At 37.7% G+C, this 20,623-nt stretch overlaps 1 long non-coding RNA gene across 2 annotated transcripts; it reads left to right on the top strand.

The window, feature by feature from the left end:
* The first annotated feature begins 7,525 nt into the window (after positions 1-7,525).
* LOC120324867 lies at positions 7,526-19,803 on the top strand. 2 transcript variants are annotated; one of them, XR_005566539.1, is made up of 3 exons: positions 7,526-7,616; positions 17,327-17,437; positions 19,698-19,803. It is a non-coding gene; the product is annotated as an uncharacterized LOC120324867 (long non-coding RNA). The 2 variants fall into 2 exon arrangements; XR_005566540.1 differs by lacking the exon at positions 7,526-7,616 and adding an exon at positions 7,852-7,955.
* The last annotated feature ends 820 nt before the right edge of the window (positions 19,804-20,623 follow it).

Below are 20,623 nucleotides of genomic sequence, written 5' to 3'. Positions count from 1 at the left end.
TGCCAAGAGGGTTTTTCTTGTCTGGTTACAGCAACTCATTCTTACTTCTATTATGCCCTCTGCCTTTTCAAGTGAACCACCTTCAGTTTTCTAGGCAGAATTATTATGCAGCAGCAGTATTCACAGTGCTATGGAGCCCAAAGGGGGAAGCCATGACTTTGCCAGCAGCCCTAAAAAGAAACACTGATATCAGGAATCAGTCTCTAGTTTATTGTTTTTCCCCAGTTCAGGATAGGCATTGGGCACCAAGCACACCTCTCATGAAGCCCTGGTCCAGCTAGACCTGATGCTGTCAATTCTCCCTACCCATCCCTCGGTAAAAGGTAACTCCAAGGGTGCTCTTCTCCACTCCACTGCTTTCTAATTGCTAGAGGAATAAGAGGACTTCTTAAGGCATACTAGTTTCCTGTGAAAACCATGCTTCAGCACAGGTACATGACTTGAGTCAAAGATACACAGCATCAACACACATCTTTTCTGCCTGCTTCTGCTGTGGTTTTGACCTGTGCTTACAGCTAGCCTGCCTGCATGAACACTATCACCCTCAGCAAGGGCTCTACCTCATTGTGGCACAAGCTTCTTTCCTGTCAGGAAGGAAGTGGTCCACAGCCTGTCTGGGATGTAGCTCTCTGCCTAGTTTTAAATCCTAACAGAAGACAGGTCCTGCAAAGTGTGCTCATATTTTGCTGGTGAGGAGCAGCAGGTATTCAATATGGTACATAATGCATACAGATCTTTTTTTTTACCTAAAATACTGTCATGAACTCTAATAATTTTATACACAAGAGTATATTTTGGATGTGCCTAGGTGATAATGAAAGATGTTTAACTTATTTTGTCCTGCAGGACGCAAGGAAGATCTGTTGAGTTGTATCAAGGTTGATCAGGGAACATGTACAAAAATGCAGCCTCAAGCAGGATTTGGGGGCTATGACGCTCTATGTTCATTTTTATTTGAATAATTTGGTGTGCATGCTCCTTAACTAAAGCTAATCATGGCAGATATGCAGCCTCCTTAGACTTTTTGTAAAACTGTGACTGTTATAAAAAAATGTACAATGCTGCAGAAAATATTTTTCAAGAAAAATGTTTTGTTCTAGCTGTCTATGCATTTTTACAGAAACACAGGTAATAAAAAATTACGTGGCCAGCAATGTAAGTTCATCTCTTCTTAGATTTAGTCTTTAACATTTATGTAGACATATCCTAATATTATCTTGTAGCAGTAACTATTCTTCAGTTGTAGGAAACTACTTTTTTCGGCTTCAAAAATGCTTTAGTTATGGGCAAGACCTATTCTGAATTCAGCAGGTAACACGCAAAACACACCTCTGAGATAGACAGGAGATGGTGAAGCCTGTTCTTCCTTCATTACACAGTTCACGAACCTCCTGTCCCACAGTAGTCTGACAAACACCTTCGAAGTTACTTAGAGGTTAAAAAATGAACACCAGAATACAATCCTTTACAAACAAGTAGGCCATATTCTGTAATATTGAAAATTACACTATTTTCCAGAGAGATCCTTTTTCTTTAATGGAGAAAGGCCAAAGTAAAGCAGTATTCAGTTGGCAAAGTCATGGCTCTGACCAAGGGGCATGTTTTCTCCATTGCACAGTCTGCAATCTTGTTCCCAGACCTGGTGAGAGCAATGATGGTTTTGTGTCATAGTTTACTCTTAGTGAGTTCGATTTCTTTCCTAGAGAAAGCATGGCAAAGAAGAAGAGAAAAAAGTGAGAGGTGGATGACGTACAGACAAGATTTATTAGGACAGGGTTAGGACATGTACTTGGATTTGACAGCTGAAACATGCTTTCAGGTCCCCAGCACAAAGCACTAAAAATCTCATGGCAGGTAACAGCACTTCAGACAGACGTTGGTTAATGTCAAACTGATGTGAAATGAAAAGCTTCTTTTCAGTTTGTCAGGTTATGACTTTTTGATTTGGGTTGAGATGGCCTGAAACAAAATGTTCTGTTTTAATATTTCTCATTTGAAAACGAACAATCTCTCCTACCATGGCAGTTTCTGGGGGGTTTTGCTACAGACATTTATTGACCCTGTTTTTAATACCTGTAAAGATCCAGTTAGACAGAAAATACCTGGCCACCTCCAGTTTTTTAGTTGTTGAAATCTCTATCTAACATCATCATAAGGCATATGTTTAGACTGTAAATGATGGAAAGCCTTCTGGAGGTGATGGAAAACCCTCTTCTCTGCCCTCTCCAACTTCCTGATGCTGTAAAAACCTAATCTGACCTGCACAGCTTGACCAAAAGCTCACCAGGCCTGGAGTATAACTTTAAAATGCCACTTTGAATCAAATTCATGTACCAGAAGGTCTTCCCCAAGTCACACTGCTTTGTTTTTCAAAACAGGCTTGATAATTATGTTGCTTTTCACTAAAATCACAGTAGGAAAAAATCATAGAGCTGCAGTACGAATGCTTTCAGCAGGATTTTATAAATCATTACCCAAAAGATAACTTAGAAGAATAGATTCCTTCCAATACAAAAACCACTTCTATTCCAAAGTCATTTAGGCACTACCAGAAAAATCAACTAAATATGTGTAATTCCGCAACTCATTTTACAACATAAATAGGAATATGGAGTCACATATTCAATCAAGGAAACAGCAAGAGAATGTGTCATGTGTGAACTGTGGCTAAATCAGCATTTTCCTAGGAACTGCTGCTAGCTGAACAGTATTTAAACTCAGCAGAATTTGCCTCTTTTTGTTCCATGAAGCACTTCTGAACCCAGTTGAAAATATTAAAAAAATATTATAAGCAAGTCATCAACATTCTCTAGGCACCTTCTCTTACGAAGTCTCAAATGGTGTTCAGAATTCAAGTTCTGGAAGTGATCACATATGTCACATTTGTCTTTATCCTCTGCTTGGCAAAACAGGAGCATATATAGATAAAATACCTTTCTTTGAGAATAATTTTGTGCTGACTGCCAGACCAGGCCCTCCAAAGATCTCCACAGACAAAGCTGAATACAATTTTTATTTGCAGTTAAATAAAAGGATTCATAGAGCTACAAGTAATTGTGAAGACATTCGTTATTTGGCTAGCATCAGTTTCAAGCAATTTTTTGTCTATACAGAGTCCTGCCAGGCCTAAATTAAGTACATGAATGACATGAAAATGTTTTACACTGTATAAAAATGTTACTTGGGTGTAACTTAACATGTATATATCTCTAGAACATGAAGAAACATCAACATTGCATTAGAGTCATGACAAATAATTCAGTTCCTTAAGTTTTGCTTAAAGATTAATATAGTCTATATATGTTTTGAGCAATGTCCTTAAAAAAAATAGTATTATATGATAATCTCAGTCATTATCTGCCTTTTCTCCTCTATGAAAAAGGGAAGTCTCCTAGAGTGGAGACATTATATTAATTGTACTGTTTAGTAATAGCAATGTTCATTATGAGAGGCTTAATTATGGTCATCATTTACAAAAAAAATCAGTCTTGCCATGGAAAGCATAGTAATGAATGCCTCTTGTTTAAAAATTAATGAAACATTTTTCCTGAACATGTGAAGTCTACCAGTCTACAGGGTCTCCTCACTTTTATTTTCCTCTTTAAAAGAATTAATATTAATGAAAATTATATTACAAATAATTGCAAAATGAGAGTCTTTTTTTATACTGCAACTTGGATATGTTTGTTTATTTATGTGGAAAGCCATGAAAAATCAAAAAAAAGGTTACAAGAATAAAAGACAAGTAATTTTTAGTTACGCAGTGATTATTTTGTGTGGAGGACCAAGATGAACTCTTATTTATACTGGTGCAAATAAATGGTAAATTTAATTCTACTCCAATTTACAGCAGAATAGTCAAGAACTTTCTTATTTCTAGGGACTAATATGTAATGTGAGCAGCCTAAATGACAACTTACTATGTGTTCCTCAAGGAACGATGTTCTCCAGTACCTATGTAAAGGGCTTTATAGGCATGAGGCATAGGCTTTCCAAACCCTAGATTCATTAGGATTAGTTTTAGCAAATCAGGAGGATGGAAAGTAGCCTTTAGTTTTCAGAAGAACTTATATTTTTCTGTAGCAGGCTTTAGTTGATGTGTAAACTGAATCACATAATTTGAAAAATAAAGCAGTTTGTAGTGAGCTCACTGACGTTTTACATGTCAGTTTTAATTCAGCAGTAGTAGCTCTGAGTTTGGCAAAATATGAGTTCTTCATTAGAGGAGGCATTTTGTCCTTAGCTAACCTGGTAAAGCACATTGGAGGGGCATACTTTTGAAACTTCCTAAAAATTATCCAGCTGTGTTTGCTTCTTGCAATCAACAACATAAAGAATATGGAATAAAAAATTTTTTCTCCACCTTAGCAAAGAAATGGTCTTTTTGTAACCATTTTTGTCTGTGTGGGTTGGCTGTAATCTCTCTTGGGATCAGAGTCTACAAAGACCACTCTCAAGACAACTCAGAAATCTCTCACCCTTACAGAATAAATTAGCAAACAAAAATACCGCTGGCAAAAGAAAAGGTTTTTAGAAGCTAAAGTGTTAGGATAATTAAATGCATATTTCAGCAGTATTTCTTTGGCATCGATTGGCTGAGGCCACTTACTATAAAGGGTTGAATAGTTAATTCAAGTACTAGACACCTCCTAAAGGAGATGACCTTGGAGTGGTATAATTTGAACAGTAATTTATTTAGTTGAAGAAATGAATATGTTCTCAATTAGCTTAGCAGGCATTATAATAACACTAGTGGGATTTATATTTACTTGTGTCACTTTGTTGTAAGAATAAAGTTACTGGATGTTTGCCTGCATTTAGTCCCACAGTTCATGGTTCTTCACAGAAGAGATGTGAAGGTTTTCTCATCCTGATTAATAGGTGTCCAATCCCAATGCTGCAGATCACTCAAGGGAACTGAGGGATATACAGCAGTATTACTGGCAGAAAACAGTGTTACTTACCTAAATCTTTCTCATACTGATTTCCCCCCCCTATTATGGATCCTCAAACTTACCTCATAAATTGGTTCTTGATCTGAGATTATCCCATCTCACCACTGGGGCTCTTGAAGGTTTATCACAGCTATGTTATTTTACTGGGATTTTTTTTTCCTACTGCTTTAATCTGCTGTCACTATAAAATTTCAAAGCAGTAATTCAACTGTGCTGTACCTAAATAATGCTGCAATAATCTGATCTAAACTTTTTAATGTATTTTTTTAAATTTTCAAATGTTGACACATTTTCACTATTCACTGTTTGGGGGACATATCAAAGAATTTATAATAGACATAATCTACCTACCCCACACCACAGTATATCTTTTATGGAAACTCGCAATCTAGAGTTGTCCATTATCAGCAACTGCCATCAGAAATAAAGCAACCATCAGGATTTTGTAGAAATAGCTCCATAAGAGGTCTGGGGAAAACAGACCTTAAAAAAAAAAAAAATGACAAGAACAAGTAAAGATTTTCAAGGTTCATCTGTCTTTCCGGAAACAAAAGAGTGAATCTGCAGAGGCTCACCGTAGTCAATGAGTGACTTCCCGAACTCTGCCAGGAGAGGTCTCCGCAGGACTCCCTGCTGCAGTAGGTATTGGGCAGACTCCCTTTGTGTGGTCCCAGCCTTCCCTTCTGCAAAAAAGCATGTGATGTATGCTCCAAATCAACTCTGTCTCTAGGTTGTAGGCAGTTTCATGACGTGCTACCATTTATACGAATTAGAGGCAGGTTTGGAAATCCTCTTTTTGGAAACAGATTAATCAAGTTGTTAAGACAGGCTGGCTGAGTTGGTTTGCTCCATTTCTAATAACAATCTCATGACCCAAGAAAGAGTTGAGTGAAACAAAACCAACCATGCCTTCCTAAGGGTCTCATTTGTGGTATTTACTAACCATGCAGGGCACTTACACCCGTGCTTTATTCTCTTATACACATGCTTAAATATTATCGAGCAGAGGTCCTCTCAGTCTGTGTGAGGAGAATTCCTTGATTGTCTTTTTTTCCCAGTCTTAGGGATACTGCTTCCACTCTTTTCCTGCTTGTGGGAATGCTCTGTGAGTACACAGCACTCCTAAAAGTCAGGAAGGTTTGGTGGCCAAGGAAACTCATATCATGTGAGTGACACTGCTTACAGTATAACCCGTAACGCTACAAACTCCATGTGATATAGTGTGTCTGCTCTTCAAAATGTGCAACAAATCAAATTGTATTTAATTCTCCATAATATTTTGCAATCAGTGATGGTATTGAATTTTGCATACAGATGCTGATAATTTTGTAGTTGGTGCCATTTTACAAAATTTGTTTAAGGAAAAGATACTTTAAAATGAAGCTCATATAAACCACAAAGTTGTACAACTCTGCCTGCAGACATTTGGGAGAAGAGTTGAGGAAATCAAAGAGCTGTTTATTTCTTTTCAGTCTCAAGCTATCTATCAACTAGGAGAACTGATAAGAAGAAAAACCCAATGAGAAGTTTATAGTCACAATACAAAATATTTTAGGAGCAGTAAGCAGCATGTTTTCCATTTAACAGTCAGTGTTTTGAAAGAAATTAATGGTAACAGTAAATGAGCAACTTTGATCAGGATACTTATGTTGGTGTTGGAATATGAATTTCAGTGGCTGTCTATGGACATTGAGGCTTGGATGTTGACTGTGATTTGGAAACAATTAAACTATATTTTTTGTCCCTTGAGTCCATCATGATATTTCATTGTAAAAAGATGATTTAGTGTTAGGAAAAAAAAAATCCTAAAAAATTCTCCTTCTTTTCCAGTAGAGTCTCATCCCTTCCTAATCAGTAAAAGGTTGTGGTGGTTTGAGCCACCACAAAAATCAAAAATCCAATTTCCAGGCTTCCCCCACCCCTTCCCACAATTTTATCTCAACACCAAAGAGAAACTTTCAGGCAAGAGGCTTCTACAGGGGAAAAGGGGAAGTATATACATTTATTTTACACAAACAAATATACTGTACAAGCTAAAAGCAACTATATATATAATACTACACACTTCTATCAGTCCCTTTAAGCTTCTCCCTCAATTCAGTCCAGGAAAAGCCCTTCGGATTGATAGGTAACTAATCTTCCTCTAGTGGGAGTGTTCAGGGAAAAGGGTTCACTCCCCCGCAACCTCCAGCTGTTCACTGAAGTTTCTTCTTCCTTACGAAGTCCAAGAAAATAGTTTGAGTCCATGCTCCTTGGGTCTGTGTCGGCCTCTGCTGTGTCATTTTCTCTCTCATACCTCGGTTTCGTAGCTGCTGTAGTTTAGTTCAGCTTATCACATGTACGCGTCCTAGAATCTTCATTCCTCCTCCGAGTTTTCGGCTGTCCTCTGTTTAAATCACTGCAAGGATTTAAACAGAGGACCTTTAAACCTCTGGGCCTTTCTCTGATCCGTCTCCAATTTTGCCTGGGGTAATCTCCCTAGTGCTGGGCTGTGTTCTGCCCGTCCACTTTGGCTCGGTTCCAATGGTGAGCCTCCCCTCCACTTTACAGTGAGAGGGAAAAGAAAGCCCCCTCCACAGTCTAGCTGGAAAGGGGGGGCGGGAAGAGGGCCTGGCTCCTTGCAAGGATCCTGCCTGTCTCTCTCCCCGCTTACCTTATGTTGTGAGTATCTCTCTCTCTCACAACTCTCCAATGCTGCCTCCAACCCTGGCCTAGCCAGAGCTGTGGGGCCACAGGGCCCCCCTTCCATGGAGGGGAAAAAAGGGGGCCCTGCCACCCCTGAGCCTTCTCACACCCACACACCCACACAGCAGCAGACGCAGCAGCAGCCAGACAGACCGATTGCCAACAACTTCCAATGGTTGTGTATATATGATTTTTCACAGGAGTGAACAAAACGAGCAGTGATTGGCCCTCCAGGGGAGACTGCCCTGGAATCCAGTCACCTCGCCTATAGGCCCCCCGGCTCCCAGGAGGAGCAATTTTCAAACCATGACAAAGGTGATCAAGCAACTTCTTTTACTCTGTCCCAACACACACTCTACTCACTGTATGAGGCTTCCTCTTGGTGTTGTATTAAGGTCTTTGGACCAAGACAAAGGTTATTGAATCTTACAAGTTAGCATGCACATACGCTTTCACATTAATTAACTTGCAGTCTTCACAACAGCTGTGACAGTATGGCTTGTTGCATGAAATGCTGTATTTTATTGATGAAAGAACATTTTGTTCAGACTTTCGTTTCTTTGAATGGAATAACTCAAAGAAATCTTGTGTTGGTTATGAGTCTTGTTTTACAGCAAGTGCTGAAGTATTGTACAAAAGCAATCTGGAACACCAAGGTTTAGCAAATGGATTTTACAGTGACTATTGTAATGTTCTGTTCTTCATGTAAGCATTTTCAGTCTACCAAGATCAACATCAGTTTAAATAGTTTAAATAGTTTAAATAGTTTAAATAGTTTAAATAGTGGAATGCTGAATCCTGTAGTACCTATTTAGATCTAGTGTAAATGGGCAGAGGAAATTGGATCCACTCACACCAAATTTGATCATGTCCATAGTAGTAACATCATATCTCTTTATATGATATGATCTATAGTCTATATGTAATGTGTATGTAATAGAATACATTAATTCCATGATAAGTCCAATATTTTAACTTGGCGGTGAAAAGGCTGGAAGAAAGGGGTAGAGGAACTCTCTCCCTCACTTAATGCAGGAAGAAATACCAGACAATCACTAAGATGCTTTCCCAATGCCGTGTTTCTGGCGCCTAGTTCTGGCCACATGCATCTCAGAAGATAATATCCCAACACCAGTAGTGCTGTCTTCGACTTTAGTTTCCCCCGCTGTGATGGCAGAGATCTTCACCACAGTTTTTACTCTCTAGCCTCTCCCCATTAAATCATCTGGATAAGCAACAGTAGAAGGAAAATATTTTCCCTCTGGTTGTGTTGTTCCTGTTGCCCATGTTCTGCGTTTTATGTTTGTGTAATTCTACTCACCACTGAAAAAACTTCCTCTCAGACTGTAGTCAACTACACAGACAAAAGGGGCAGAACAGCAGGGAAATGATGACATATGGAAAACTTGTGATGTCCTAAGTCATATATTGAGAAGAATTCCTCAGGTCTAGGTTTCCTACTGGTGCAGGTAATCTTTTATTAGCATTAATAGCACTTGGCAGATATGTTTCCCAGGAAAAACTCCATACCTACTGTCCAGATGCCTGACTAGTAATCATACGAAGAAATCTTCATGCTCTGTAGCAAAACAACAGGTTTCCCATAGACAGCACATGCTACCTCTTGGTAGAAAAGACACCTTCCATCTCTACAGTTAAGACAAGCCTGAGATATGGGAATTCAACACAACAGACTAGCTGAAATGAAAGTGTCACGGGTTATATCAGTACACTTCTAATAAAATTCCCTTACCATGATCAACCTATGCCATTCAATTTAAAGTTGAGATTAATTCTCCAAGACACATTATGGTACTGTGTTAATAATTGAAAGTGTCTTATAAGTGCTTACTTTCATATTTGGCATAACCACAGAAAATGCTTCCACTGACCTTTAGGTCAAAAATATGTTGGATTATCATGATTGACACACTCAGAATGACTCATTCTTGCCAAACACAGCATAACAAATTTTTAACATTCCCTTTTCTTTCGAACTGTTTCCACTTTCATGATATGAAATATGGCTGTATTATGTACCACCTCTCATTGTCTAACAGTTTTTTCTCAGAGTTCAAGAAGATTTACATTTGGAGGTAAATGTTTCAGTGATTGCTCTGTTGGATTTCATTACACTAGTGTAGTTAATCAAAGGAAGTCTGACCTTGCAACCGTTATTTATTGTATGGTTTTTTGAACTTAGACATTTATACTGAATGAATATACACATTATCACCAGAGTACCAGATTTTCTTTAACAGCCTGCATGACACTGCACTATAATGCCTTAGTAAACTGCTTACGCCATGCATGCACTGCAGCTGCTTTTTTTTCCTGCCTTTTGTTTTCTTTTTTTCTTTACCCCCCCCCCCCCGCCTTTTTTCCTTTTTGAGGAACTACAGTGGGAGTGTTTGTCAGTGCAAGGGAAATTATACTGTCTTGTGGTCCTAATACTGCTATTTCACTATACATAGGGATATTTTCAGATCTGCATACTTTGTCTATGCAGCTGGGTGGGCTGCAAAATAGTCATTAACGAGAAATCCCCAAATAATCATAACACGCTCAATTTTGGCTGATGTTTATTCAACCACATACTTAATAGTGGAATTCAGTTATGGCGAAGAGAATCACTGTTTTTGGTGTGGCTGAGAAAAGATTCTGTGCTTTCTGTTACTTTCTTCTGGACAATCTGTAAAATAGTTTTGCCACCATTGAGAGGGAAAATTCTTTTATCTTTGAAGAACTCCCAGAGGTAAAGATTTAAGGTAATAGCCTCTGTTAGCTAATATTTCCTAACCAGCTATTTTGCAGAGTCTTATGCAGACTAGGATCTGTATTTAATGTGCTGGCAGAGTTGAGTTAAAGCCTCAGCAACCTCTTTTAAATGCTATAAATCAGACACACAGAGCTATTTCCTGCCTGGAGGTGAAGATGAGTGTTTAGTAAGATTTATCTAAATGCCTAAACAGGTCAGGTGCTTAATTCCCACCGAAATCGAATGACAGTGCTTCAAATACCTCTGTAAATCAAGATGCTTGTACTTCTGGATTTTTGAAATGTGTTAATACTAGTACCTGCTATTGTCATACTTTTATTCTCTGTCTGGACTGAATTTATGTGACAGTATATGTGACAGCTTTTAGTATAATGTGGAGGAAAGTAGTACTAGCAAAGCCAGTTTTGACAAGTGTCTAGATAAAATTCAGGCACAGCTGGCTGTGGAATCTCTGTCTTCCTAATCTCTGTTTATGCACAGCTGGCTCATTACTCATACTCTGTGGTGTTCACCATTTCCATCTCAGACAAAACACACTGGCTGTTAGGTGTTAGGTGTGACTCTTCAAATGAAGAAGCCAATCTGTGTGAAGAGAACAATGGGGATTGCCCATTCTGGATCAGTTACTTGGAAGAAGCACATGTGGCAGGAAGGAAGAAATTTTTAATCTTGTAGAGTTATCAGTGTGTTATTGTTCTATGAAAATAGATGCCAACTTCTAAACTGGATTACAGTAATTTTTCACTTAGTAGGTTAAATGGTTATAAATTGACTGGACCCAGTTATGGGAGATTTCCTTGGTTAGACGTATCCTCCACTTATTTAAGGTCCCCACAACAGCTCCTCTGACACAGTTCCTTTTAGTCTTCGTCATAGAGGAAGCATATTACAAAGTGAGAAGTAATTTTCACCTCCTCAAGCAACCCTGAGGACAATAGTTAGAGAGCATAGCATGGAACAAAATGAATTTTGAGGATAACTATTGGATGTCTGTTACTACTGTCATCAGCCTAGTTTGTTACTGCCTAGGAACTATTTTTTGTCTTAACAAAAGGTACCCAAAAGCACCAAACAACTACAAAATGGGAACACAGACAAATAATATGCAAATATCTGCCACTGGGATTGTCTTTGCATCCCCAGTGTCACCTATCTGCCCTACCAACAACATATTGTTAATTCATTCCCCTGTTCAAAAAATGAGATTATATTTTGTGTTGGCTATGTGATAATCACAATCTCCTTTTGTGTTTGCTTTCTACAGACATTTGAATGATTGCCTTTTTCTGGCACAAATGGCCACAGAACACATGCTCCTCTATCACATGCAGGGGTATTCACTAAAACTAAATGTCATATTCATATGTGTAAATATTTCTTCCAAAATTATATGCTTGTTGTTCCACAGCATAAATAGAAAGAATACATCGTGACTTATCTGGCTCATCACAATTAACCAGTCCAACGAAGTTGACAAATATTTGCACGTAAAGCTTTTGGATTAATCTACATGGTTACTTGTTTAAAAAAATAATTTCAAATAACAAACAAATCTGGAAAACTATGAGCTGTTTGCAAAAAGAAGGCAATGTGTCTGATGAAATATTCATTGCGAATTATTCACCAGTCTCAAACTGTAGTAAGTGTTAAGATAAAAGATTTGTAAACTCATCAAGCATTCAACAAAATTCACCAAGCCTGCTACTTTTTTTTTTTTTTTTGGTTGTGGCACTTATGCCTATGAAAATATCTTCATGAATTTGCAAGATTCTCAAGATTTTATAGTTACTTTCTGAATTAACAATCATTCAGCAGTTAAAACAAATCTATATTACCAATAGATCTGTGCTCTTCTGTTTCATTGCTTTACTTCAAAGGCATATTAGTGTTGCACATAGGCTAATACTTCTTAGAAAACACAATTTAATTTCTTTCCAGTGCACATCATTCCAACAACAAAGGAGAAAACTATCCAGCTCTTCTTATATTAAGTAAACAAATGCAAATAGAAGGAAATGTTATGTAAGTATTAATTTAGTTTAATAATCCTTGTAATTTTTTAGGATGAATTTACTCACATATAGAAGTTTTGTTAATTCTACTAAGTCCTGATTGGAGGGTATGCACTGTCCTCATACAGGGTGTTTGGCTATTTGCTTCTGGCAAAACTTTACCCAAGTTACTATGACCTATGTATGTAAAGATAGCTGGGAACATTCCTATGGAATCTAATAGTGTAAAGATTCAACTGCATAGATAATCCCTATTGTAAGCAACTTGACTGCACTGTAATGAGTAGAATACACCTTTTTGGTGGTTTTTTTTTTTTAATATCTAAATAGTGGAATATACAATTGTTGACATTTCAGTCCTAAACCAGCACTCAGTTAGGTTCTTTTCTGCAACAGAAGTTTCACCACAAAAATTTTGACTACATAATTTCCTGTCCTCTCTATAGGAAGTGATTGTATATTATGATAGGTTAGAAAAGGGTTTATGGGGGGATAGATAGCCTTCTTAGGTGTGTTTCTTTAGAGAAGAATTCCAGCAGATCATTTTAAAGATTACTTCTTTAATAAGAAATACTGGACATAGTGAAACAGTGATAGCAAATACAGCATGGATTCAACAGAATAGTATCACCCCTTTTTGTAAAACATACAAGGTATTATACTGTTTAACCTCTGATATTAGTGAATAGTAAATAAAATGTGCTAAAGAATATGAAAAACAATTCATTGTGAATATACAGAATTTTTCAGGCGAGTACTCCCTCTCCCCAGTTCTTCAAAAATGTGACTTCTGAAATCTACACATTAAGAAGAGACAGGGAAAAAAACCCCACCTAAATTTTTCAAAATGTATTGATAATGTGGAAAAAACCTCTACCTAAATGTTTGGAAAGATGCTGATGCTGTGTACACAAAATGCAAAAGTTAGTAACTTAGCAGATGGAGATATTAAAAGAAGGCTTGTAAGGCTTGATCTGTTGTGCTGAGTGCTTTATTATCACCATCACTTATGCCTGTTGAAGATGTTCTAATATTTTACTGCAATGACAACAGGATCTCGGAATTGGGATCACTCCAGCATTGTTTGCATTTACTAGGATAGATGTAGGCCACATTCTAGATACATCCAGAAGCAATCTAACTGTAAAAAGGCATCCTTCCTAGCCATCATAGTTCCAGCCACAGTATTTCCAGGCACTTGAGCACAGAGTATACTGGTCTCTTACTCACTCACTCATTCAGATATATTTATTTCATTAACGTCATCTATAAAAACCAAATGCTTACCAAGTGCATGAGGAGACCTCAGGTAGGATGTATCATCTTTAGCTGTTCCACCTTCAATTATTTTGCTGTTTGACGCATGATAAGAGAAATAAACCCCCCTTATCAGAATGAGACATTTGAAAATAGGCATCTGATGATACAGAAATGTATCTTACTAATATTGGATTCAAGGTACATGTACATATATGAATGATCACTTCAAATAAGCTCAGTTTCAGTAAGATTGACTGATTATAACTTAAGAAAAGGTTGTTTTAAGATAAAAATACACTCGGCACCACCTGTATACTCTGGTTCACTACATGAAGTGGGAAGCATGTTGTAATACACCTCAGGGTATTGCAAGCAGCATATCGTCCCATCAGTTGCATGTCAACATACTACAAAAGACTTGCTTTTTAAGACTGCATTAGGACTGAAGTGAACAGGAAAATCCCCTTAAAATTATTACATGTTTTAAAAAGGAACGTAAAGTAAGGAGAGATAAGCCATGTCCATGCCATAAGCTGCATGATGTGAAAAGTCTCCTGGTCACTACCTGCATGCATGAAGTTGTTGAGTTTCCTGCCATTTTAAAGGCCATACTGTAAAAGTCAGTTAATGCAGTAGGTAAGACTACAAACCAGCCTGAGGAAGGGAAAGATAAGAAGATGTGACTGCTTTCTTTGCATTTAGGAGAAAAGGGGGAATTTCTAGAGCTGCAGGATTTTTCTTGGAGGCAGTACTCTTTTAGGATATTACCAGAAAAAGAGCAGTTTTGAGCTTGAATGAGTGAGTATGACTGACTGAGAAGACTGGCTCAGGCTGTGGCATGATAGGGTGGGAGCAGTAGAATTTAATGCAAGATCACCAGGTGGGTACCTCCTTGGGTGGTCCTCACAGAATACATACTTCACATCTGAGGTTTATGTTTTATGTGAGTCAATTGAAAAATTCATCTGCTTTAATAATCAGCACCTCTTTAAATGCTCTCTTGAAACTGATGAAGGAATACAGTGAATTAGGAATGCCAGACAGACATAATAAATGGAGAAGCTTCATATCTAAGCACAATGAATCTGAACAATGCTAACAAATCCAGATAGTAGGTTTTACACTCATTTTGCTCAACTAGAAGTAACTGCTCAAGACAGAGAGTCAGCGAGTGAATACTAGTGGAATTAGGCCCTGTATATTAAGCCTTCTTTCAGGATTTCAACAGCATTAATTAATTCTCATCATCCTGCCGTGTGTAGCTAAAAATTTACTATCCCCGTTTTATGGTTGGATAAAATTAGCCATATAAAGGTTATGTGATTTGTGCAAGGTCATGTAGTAACTCTGTAGCAGGGCTGAGAGCAGAATTAGAAGTCATAACCTCTGTTACTTTGGGCTAATGATGAGTCTACATGCCACGTGTTATCCTTTTGTAAGTGACATATACTCTGACAAGGGCAGACTACAAATTAAGTATTTAAGAGATTTTTTTTTTTCTGTATAGCTCTTCATATTGTATGTATCATAAAGGAATACAGGTCCACCTGATGGAACACTGGATTCTCTGTGTTGAGAATGAGCCTTGCCCTTTTTAGGTCTATACATTTCACTCGGTGACATACCTAACTGCATGGGCAAAATTAACTTTATACCAAATGCTCAGTTTATCCCAGTGCTTGTTGAAAAAGTCCATGTACAAGAGCATAGGGAAGAACAAATAAATTGGATTAGAAGAATGAAAACAATTTCCCTGGAAGCGTCTGAAATTAAATTCTTCCTTGTGACCTTGAGAGACCATGAATGCTGAAAACCAGTTCTTGCAGGTTCTGCAGTTAGCAGCTTTTCTAAATGTCTGAAAGTCAAGGTAATCTTCCATTGCTACAACACATCATTTCCTGCACTTGCCACCACTGCTGGAGCAAACACAACTCTCTATGGCTATCTCAGCTGTATAATTCAGCAGTAATTGTATAGCTTTGGTGTCAGAGACTGAAACAGTTAATGATTTACACATTCTGAGATCACCAAAAGACTTTTGCAAACTGAAAAGAAGCAGCTGTTCACCCAGCAAACACCCCCCCCCACCACACACCCACACCCACACACCCACCATTACTGCTAAAGAATCAGTTAAGTGGGTGCCATTGTCCAGCTATCCTGGGTGCAAATGCTTGCCTGAGGAAGGGAAGAGGCTAAAAAGAGGCAAGTCCTTAAAGGTGGGAAAATCCCTTTTATCGTGCCAGTGTCCTCCCTTTACATGAACTCTGTGCATCTAGCCTGGGCTATATACCTCAAATGTTGGACCATGATGGACCAAGATTGATGCTGGTGCAATAGGCAGCATCGGGATGTCGGAGGCTCAGAGGCTTGTAGAGGCTCTTGACATAGCCCATAACATTCCATTGTAAAACTCCCCAGCCCTGAGAGGTAGAAGGTATTCCCATCTAAGCTGGAAGTGTCTAATAACTCATAATTTCTTTGAGTTGCATGGGGGCTGCCCCCACTCCCAACGGACCAAGACCACCACTTCATCCAACAGATATGGAAGCTGCGACTACCAAGTTTCTTCACTGGATCCAGGGGGTGGTGACTATATACATCTTTCCACAGTTATCCTTTCTTCCTCTTTCTCTCCCTTATGCATTTCCTTAAGTGCTATCTTTATGCTTTAAAAATGCTTTGATATTGCTGTTTAGATGATTATTGCTATGGTTTAATATTGCCATATTGCTATAGATGCTTTGATATTGCTGTATTGATGATAACATATATATAGATGTTGTATTGCTATAGAATGATATCACCCAAAATGGCAACATACCTGTTTACCTTTGAAACGAAATTGTTCTAAAAAAACCCCTTCATATATATGTTTACTAAAACCAATTATTCAGTGTCCTTTCACTCCAGTCCACCCCAAGGGATTTATTAAGAATCTGGATTACCGTCCCCTTTCTGGGGCAGGTCGCAATGCTTGGGATATAGGTTACATTTCTTCTTTCTTCTGCTTGTAACAGAATAAAAAATGTGTCTGAGCTAAATGACATGGGCCTGACTGGACTTGTGGTAGTGGGATGGGGAAAACATGACATTCAAGGCATTTATTTAGGAAGAAGAGAAATTATGTTTTTCAGGTTCAGCTAAAGCTTATTGTTTCAACCTTGGAGAACAGACAAGATACAAGCCCCTAATAACTTGGCAATTTAAAGTAAAACAAAGTGTGAGGACAGTAAAAACAGGAAGGAAAATTTCCCCGCTTTAAAATAATTTAAATTTTATTTAAATGTAATTAAAATGAATCACATATACAACTGTTTGAATTACTAATAAGAAATAAAGTGCTAGATAGTATTATTGCATGAGTAATTACTCAGAGGCCAGTGACATGTTTTTCTAGTTTGCATTCTGATGGTACGCAAAAAAGCCATCAAGATAAGGACTGATTATCATATTTCTCTGTTTTTTAAATGTGTATTGTACTAGGCACAATTAAAACACACAGGAGCAGTCCCTGCCCCAAAGACTTTACAGTCAAAAGCATTGTTAGTGGGAAAATAAATGGGTAAAGTGGTACTTCATTGCTTTCATTTCCTTCACTTTTAAAAATGTATTTATTGTAATTTTTATTACAGTAACAAGGAATGAGGAAGTTGAAAATGGCTGAAGGAGGCAAAGAAACAGCAGAAAATTAATTAGAAAGGAAAGAGGACACCGAAGTGGCAGTGTGGCAAGAGAACTGAAAGGTAAAAGCAGAATAGGACTGAAAGGAGCTTAGCTGGCAGGTAGGGAGCCAGCTGGAGTTAAGGAAGTATTTTAGAGCAGGTGTGGTGATGGGGATTATCTATTAAATTTAAAAGGGTAGGGACTCTCAGAGAGTTTAATTCTTCTTTCTTCTGAGCTACTTTGTCCTAGGGATGAACATCATTAAATTTGTAACACTAATTAGGAATCCATGAGAGAATGGTAGAAGACCTGGATGGTTTTGTTTTGTTGGTTAAAAACTAGTTTGACCCTTCCAGCATATACACTTGCCCCCAAATTGACTGCTTCCACTATTTTTAATGATTGCAGGGATATTCTATTGTGGAGGTGATTTTATTTCATTAAGTGGATTGGCAAAAATGATGGGGGGAGAATGGAGGATGCTGGTGGGAAGGAGGTGTGCATTTAATACATTGATGTGAGGCCTGTAAGATCTGAGATAAAGCACAACCATTACCTTCTCATACCTTTGCATTACTAGCCATTACTGAATGACATGGCACAGAAAGGCTGCTAGCGAAGGCTAATGCCTATACAGCTGGTATAATGAAGAAATGGGAGGTTTAGGCACAGGAAACCACAGCTTCAACAGAAGGAGCTGAAAAGATATAGATAAGATTAGTGACATATGTAAAGGCACAGATAATGTGTGACAGAGTCTGCCCAGCTGAATAGGCTGAAGCCAGCAGTAATAGGAAGCCCATGTTCTTCCTAATCCTCCCAGATAAGCTGTTCCATCCAGAATTATCAGCCAACAATCTTCAGGGTATCAGGCTGAAAATGAAGTTTCAGACTGCTTTGATTCCTCATCCATAAATGAGAAACTGCCTGAAAGATCTTTATTTATTCTCACTCCCTCCGAAACACTCTTCAAAAAGTGCCAATATACTAGCAACAGATGCATAAAGCCTTGCTTACTTTGATTGACAGAACATGATATAAAGCAACTCTCACTTGACATTTCAGTTTCATCAGGCTTCAAGGAAGTGTATGTGTGTGTGTAACTTTAAAACTTCACAAGGAAAAAAAAGGATATATGCAAACTTCAAGAAAATGTTTTCTGAATAGAGTACAACCTTTCCCTTGTTTCAAGATCTTGTATGACAAGCAATTTCAGTGTATTGTTTCACTTCTGTGTTTATTAAATGCCTGCAGTATTTGCACTGTTGGCTTTTGCAGATTTTCAAAATAATTGATATATATGTCCCCAGGAAATACATTTAATTTGAAGAGAAAAAGAATTTTAGAACAAAATTTCAAAATATGAATGAGTATGAAAAGAAATATGGATTAATATCTTCCTTCAAATAATTAAAATTATCAAAAAGGTACAAGAAACATTTTTTGGGGGTTTTGTGTTTCTACTTTATACTGGCACCCACTTGTGGTGTGCCTGTTTTCCTGATGTAACTACTTTAGTCTAACTCCTCCGAGGAAGTAATCTGGGCAACAGTTATGAAAAGTATTTGCACTATGTTCTCATTAGCTTTTAGACTTTAATACATTTTTCTATTCTTTCACATGGTTTGCCTGGAGCTTCCAATGACACTATGTTCTAAATATGTGAACACTCCAGAACACTGACAGTGCTTGGGAATTTAACAATTTGTACCTGGAGAGAGAGAAAACTGCTTGAAAGAATCTATAACCCTCAACCCTTTATGATAGGATGCATCTGCTCTTCCTAATGAGGAATACTTCTCACTTCTGAAGGAAAAGACTCTGTGTATAAGTTTTTTGGGAGGAAAGAACAGAACCATGATCAAAGGGCATTAGCAGATTTCTTACTTTTTATTTACAATGGATAAAGATCAATAACTAAAATACTACTAGTGGAAGAACATTAGAAAATGGAATTTGTTCCTGAATATTAACAGGAAACTTCAAAGAAAGGGTGAAGAAATGTAGATGAAGCATTCCAACTTTGCTTTCCTCTGGTTCCATTTCCCCTACAATAAGCTGTAAATTATCTGCCTCCAAACCTGAAAAAGTGCTGTTTGTACCTAATAATCACATGTCAAAAAAGCTACTAATATTTCAGAATACTAGTTATAACACAAAATAATAAATAGCTAGTATTTTCAGAAATGCTTTTGGTTTTCATATTTTGTAAGATTTTTAAGACCCTACCTCTTCCAACATTACAAGCAGATTTTTCTACTTCCTCTTATTCTTGCCTGACCCTACTTAATGAAACAAAGATAAACTGACTGAAATGTCCTGTACTGTTTTTTCTTACAGGGGAAAGAGTAAAACTGAAGGAGATTTTTTTTAACTAACTGTCAAAACAGCTACATTTTCAGAAAGTAAATGTGAATTTACTTTATGTGAACAATAAATACATTCCTGATTGGTTCTCCATAGTGTTTTGCATTTTCCATTTGTCTTTGTTCTATGGGCACAACTGTTAAGAGTTTCTGTTTACCACTTCTGTTAGTTTACCACTCTTCTCTTCTGCAGAAGAGTGGCAGCAGGTCATTACCAAACAAGTTACAAGAATACATATTAAAATCAACATCCCCATCACCAAATGCATGGACAGGACTAATAGCAATCTCCAAACCAAGGAATCCTGAGGGAAGATCTGGGCACTGGGGAGTGAATCGCAGACAAAGTGGAGTTAGAAAGGGAAAGAGGTAAAAGTTAAAAGATGTAGGTTTAGAAATGGGTAATTCATCTTCAGATGCAGATGTAATGTGCCTTTCTTGTCTTTTCTTCTTTCTTGTTCTTCACTACTGGATCATGCACAACTTTTCTGAATTTCTAAAACTGACAAGCTAGAAAATAGGAGACCTCTGCCCAGCTTTTTATCCCAATATATTGTAGGAAACCAGAAACGTATTTTTGTTCCTGCACTCTTAACTATAAGAGAATAGCAAAATTCTCCTGTTATTGGACTTCTGTTTGCTGAAAAATAGTAAGAAGCAAAATAAACTAATATTTACAATGTTGAGTGTCCTGTTGAACACTGCAGAACAGCAGCTGGTAAGTAATGTCCACATTCATATTTGGAGTCATGAAACAAAATGGGTCCTTAAGTGCAAGTCCCACCAAAGTCAAAGGGATTGTCCTTACTCAGATGACATTAGAATTGAATTTTTCCTATGAATCTCTAGCCATGTTATCAACATAATTAGTGGACTTGAACTGATGCTGACCTTTTTAAT

This window comes from Pipra filicauda, unplaced genomic scaffold (genome assembly GCF_003945595.2).
Source record: "Pipra filicauda isolate LSUMZ 115617 unplaced genomic scaffold, ASM394559v2 scaffold730_size128281_pilon, whole genome shotgun sequence".
Lineage (NCBI taxonomy): Eukaryota > Metazoa > Chordata > Aves > Passeriformes > Pipridae > Pipra > Pipra filicauda.
Note: the sequence above shows the minus strand (reverse complement) of the source record. Positions and strands in the feature narration are given on the sequence as shown.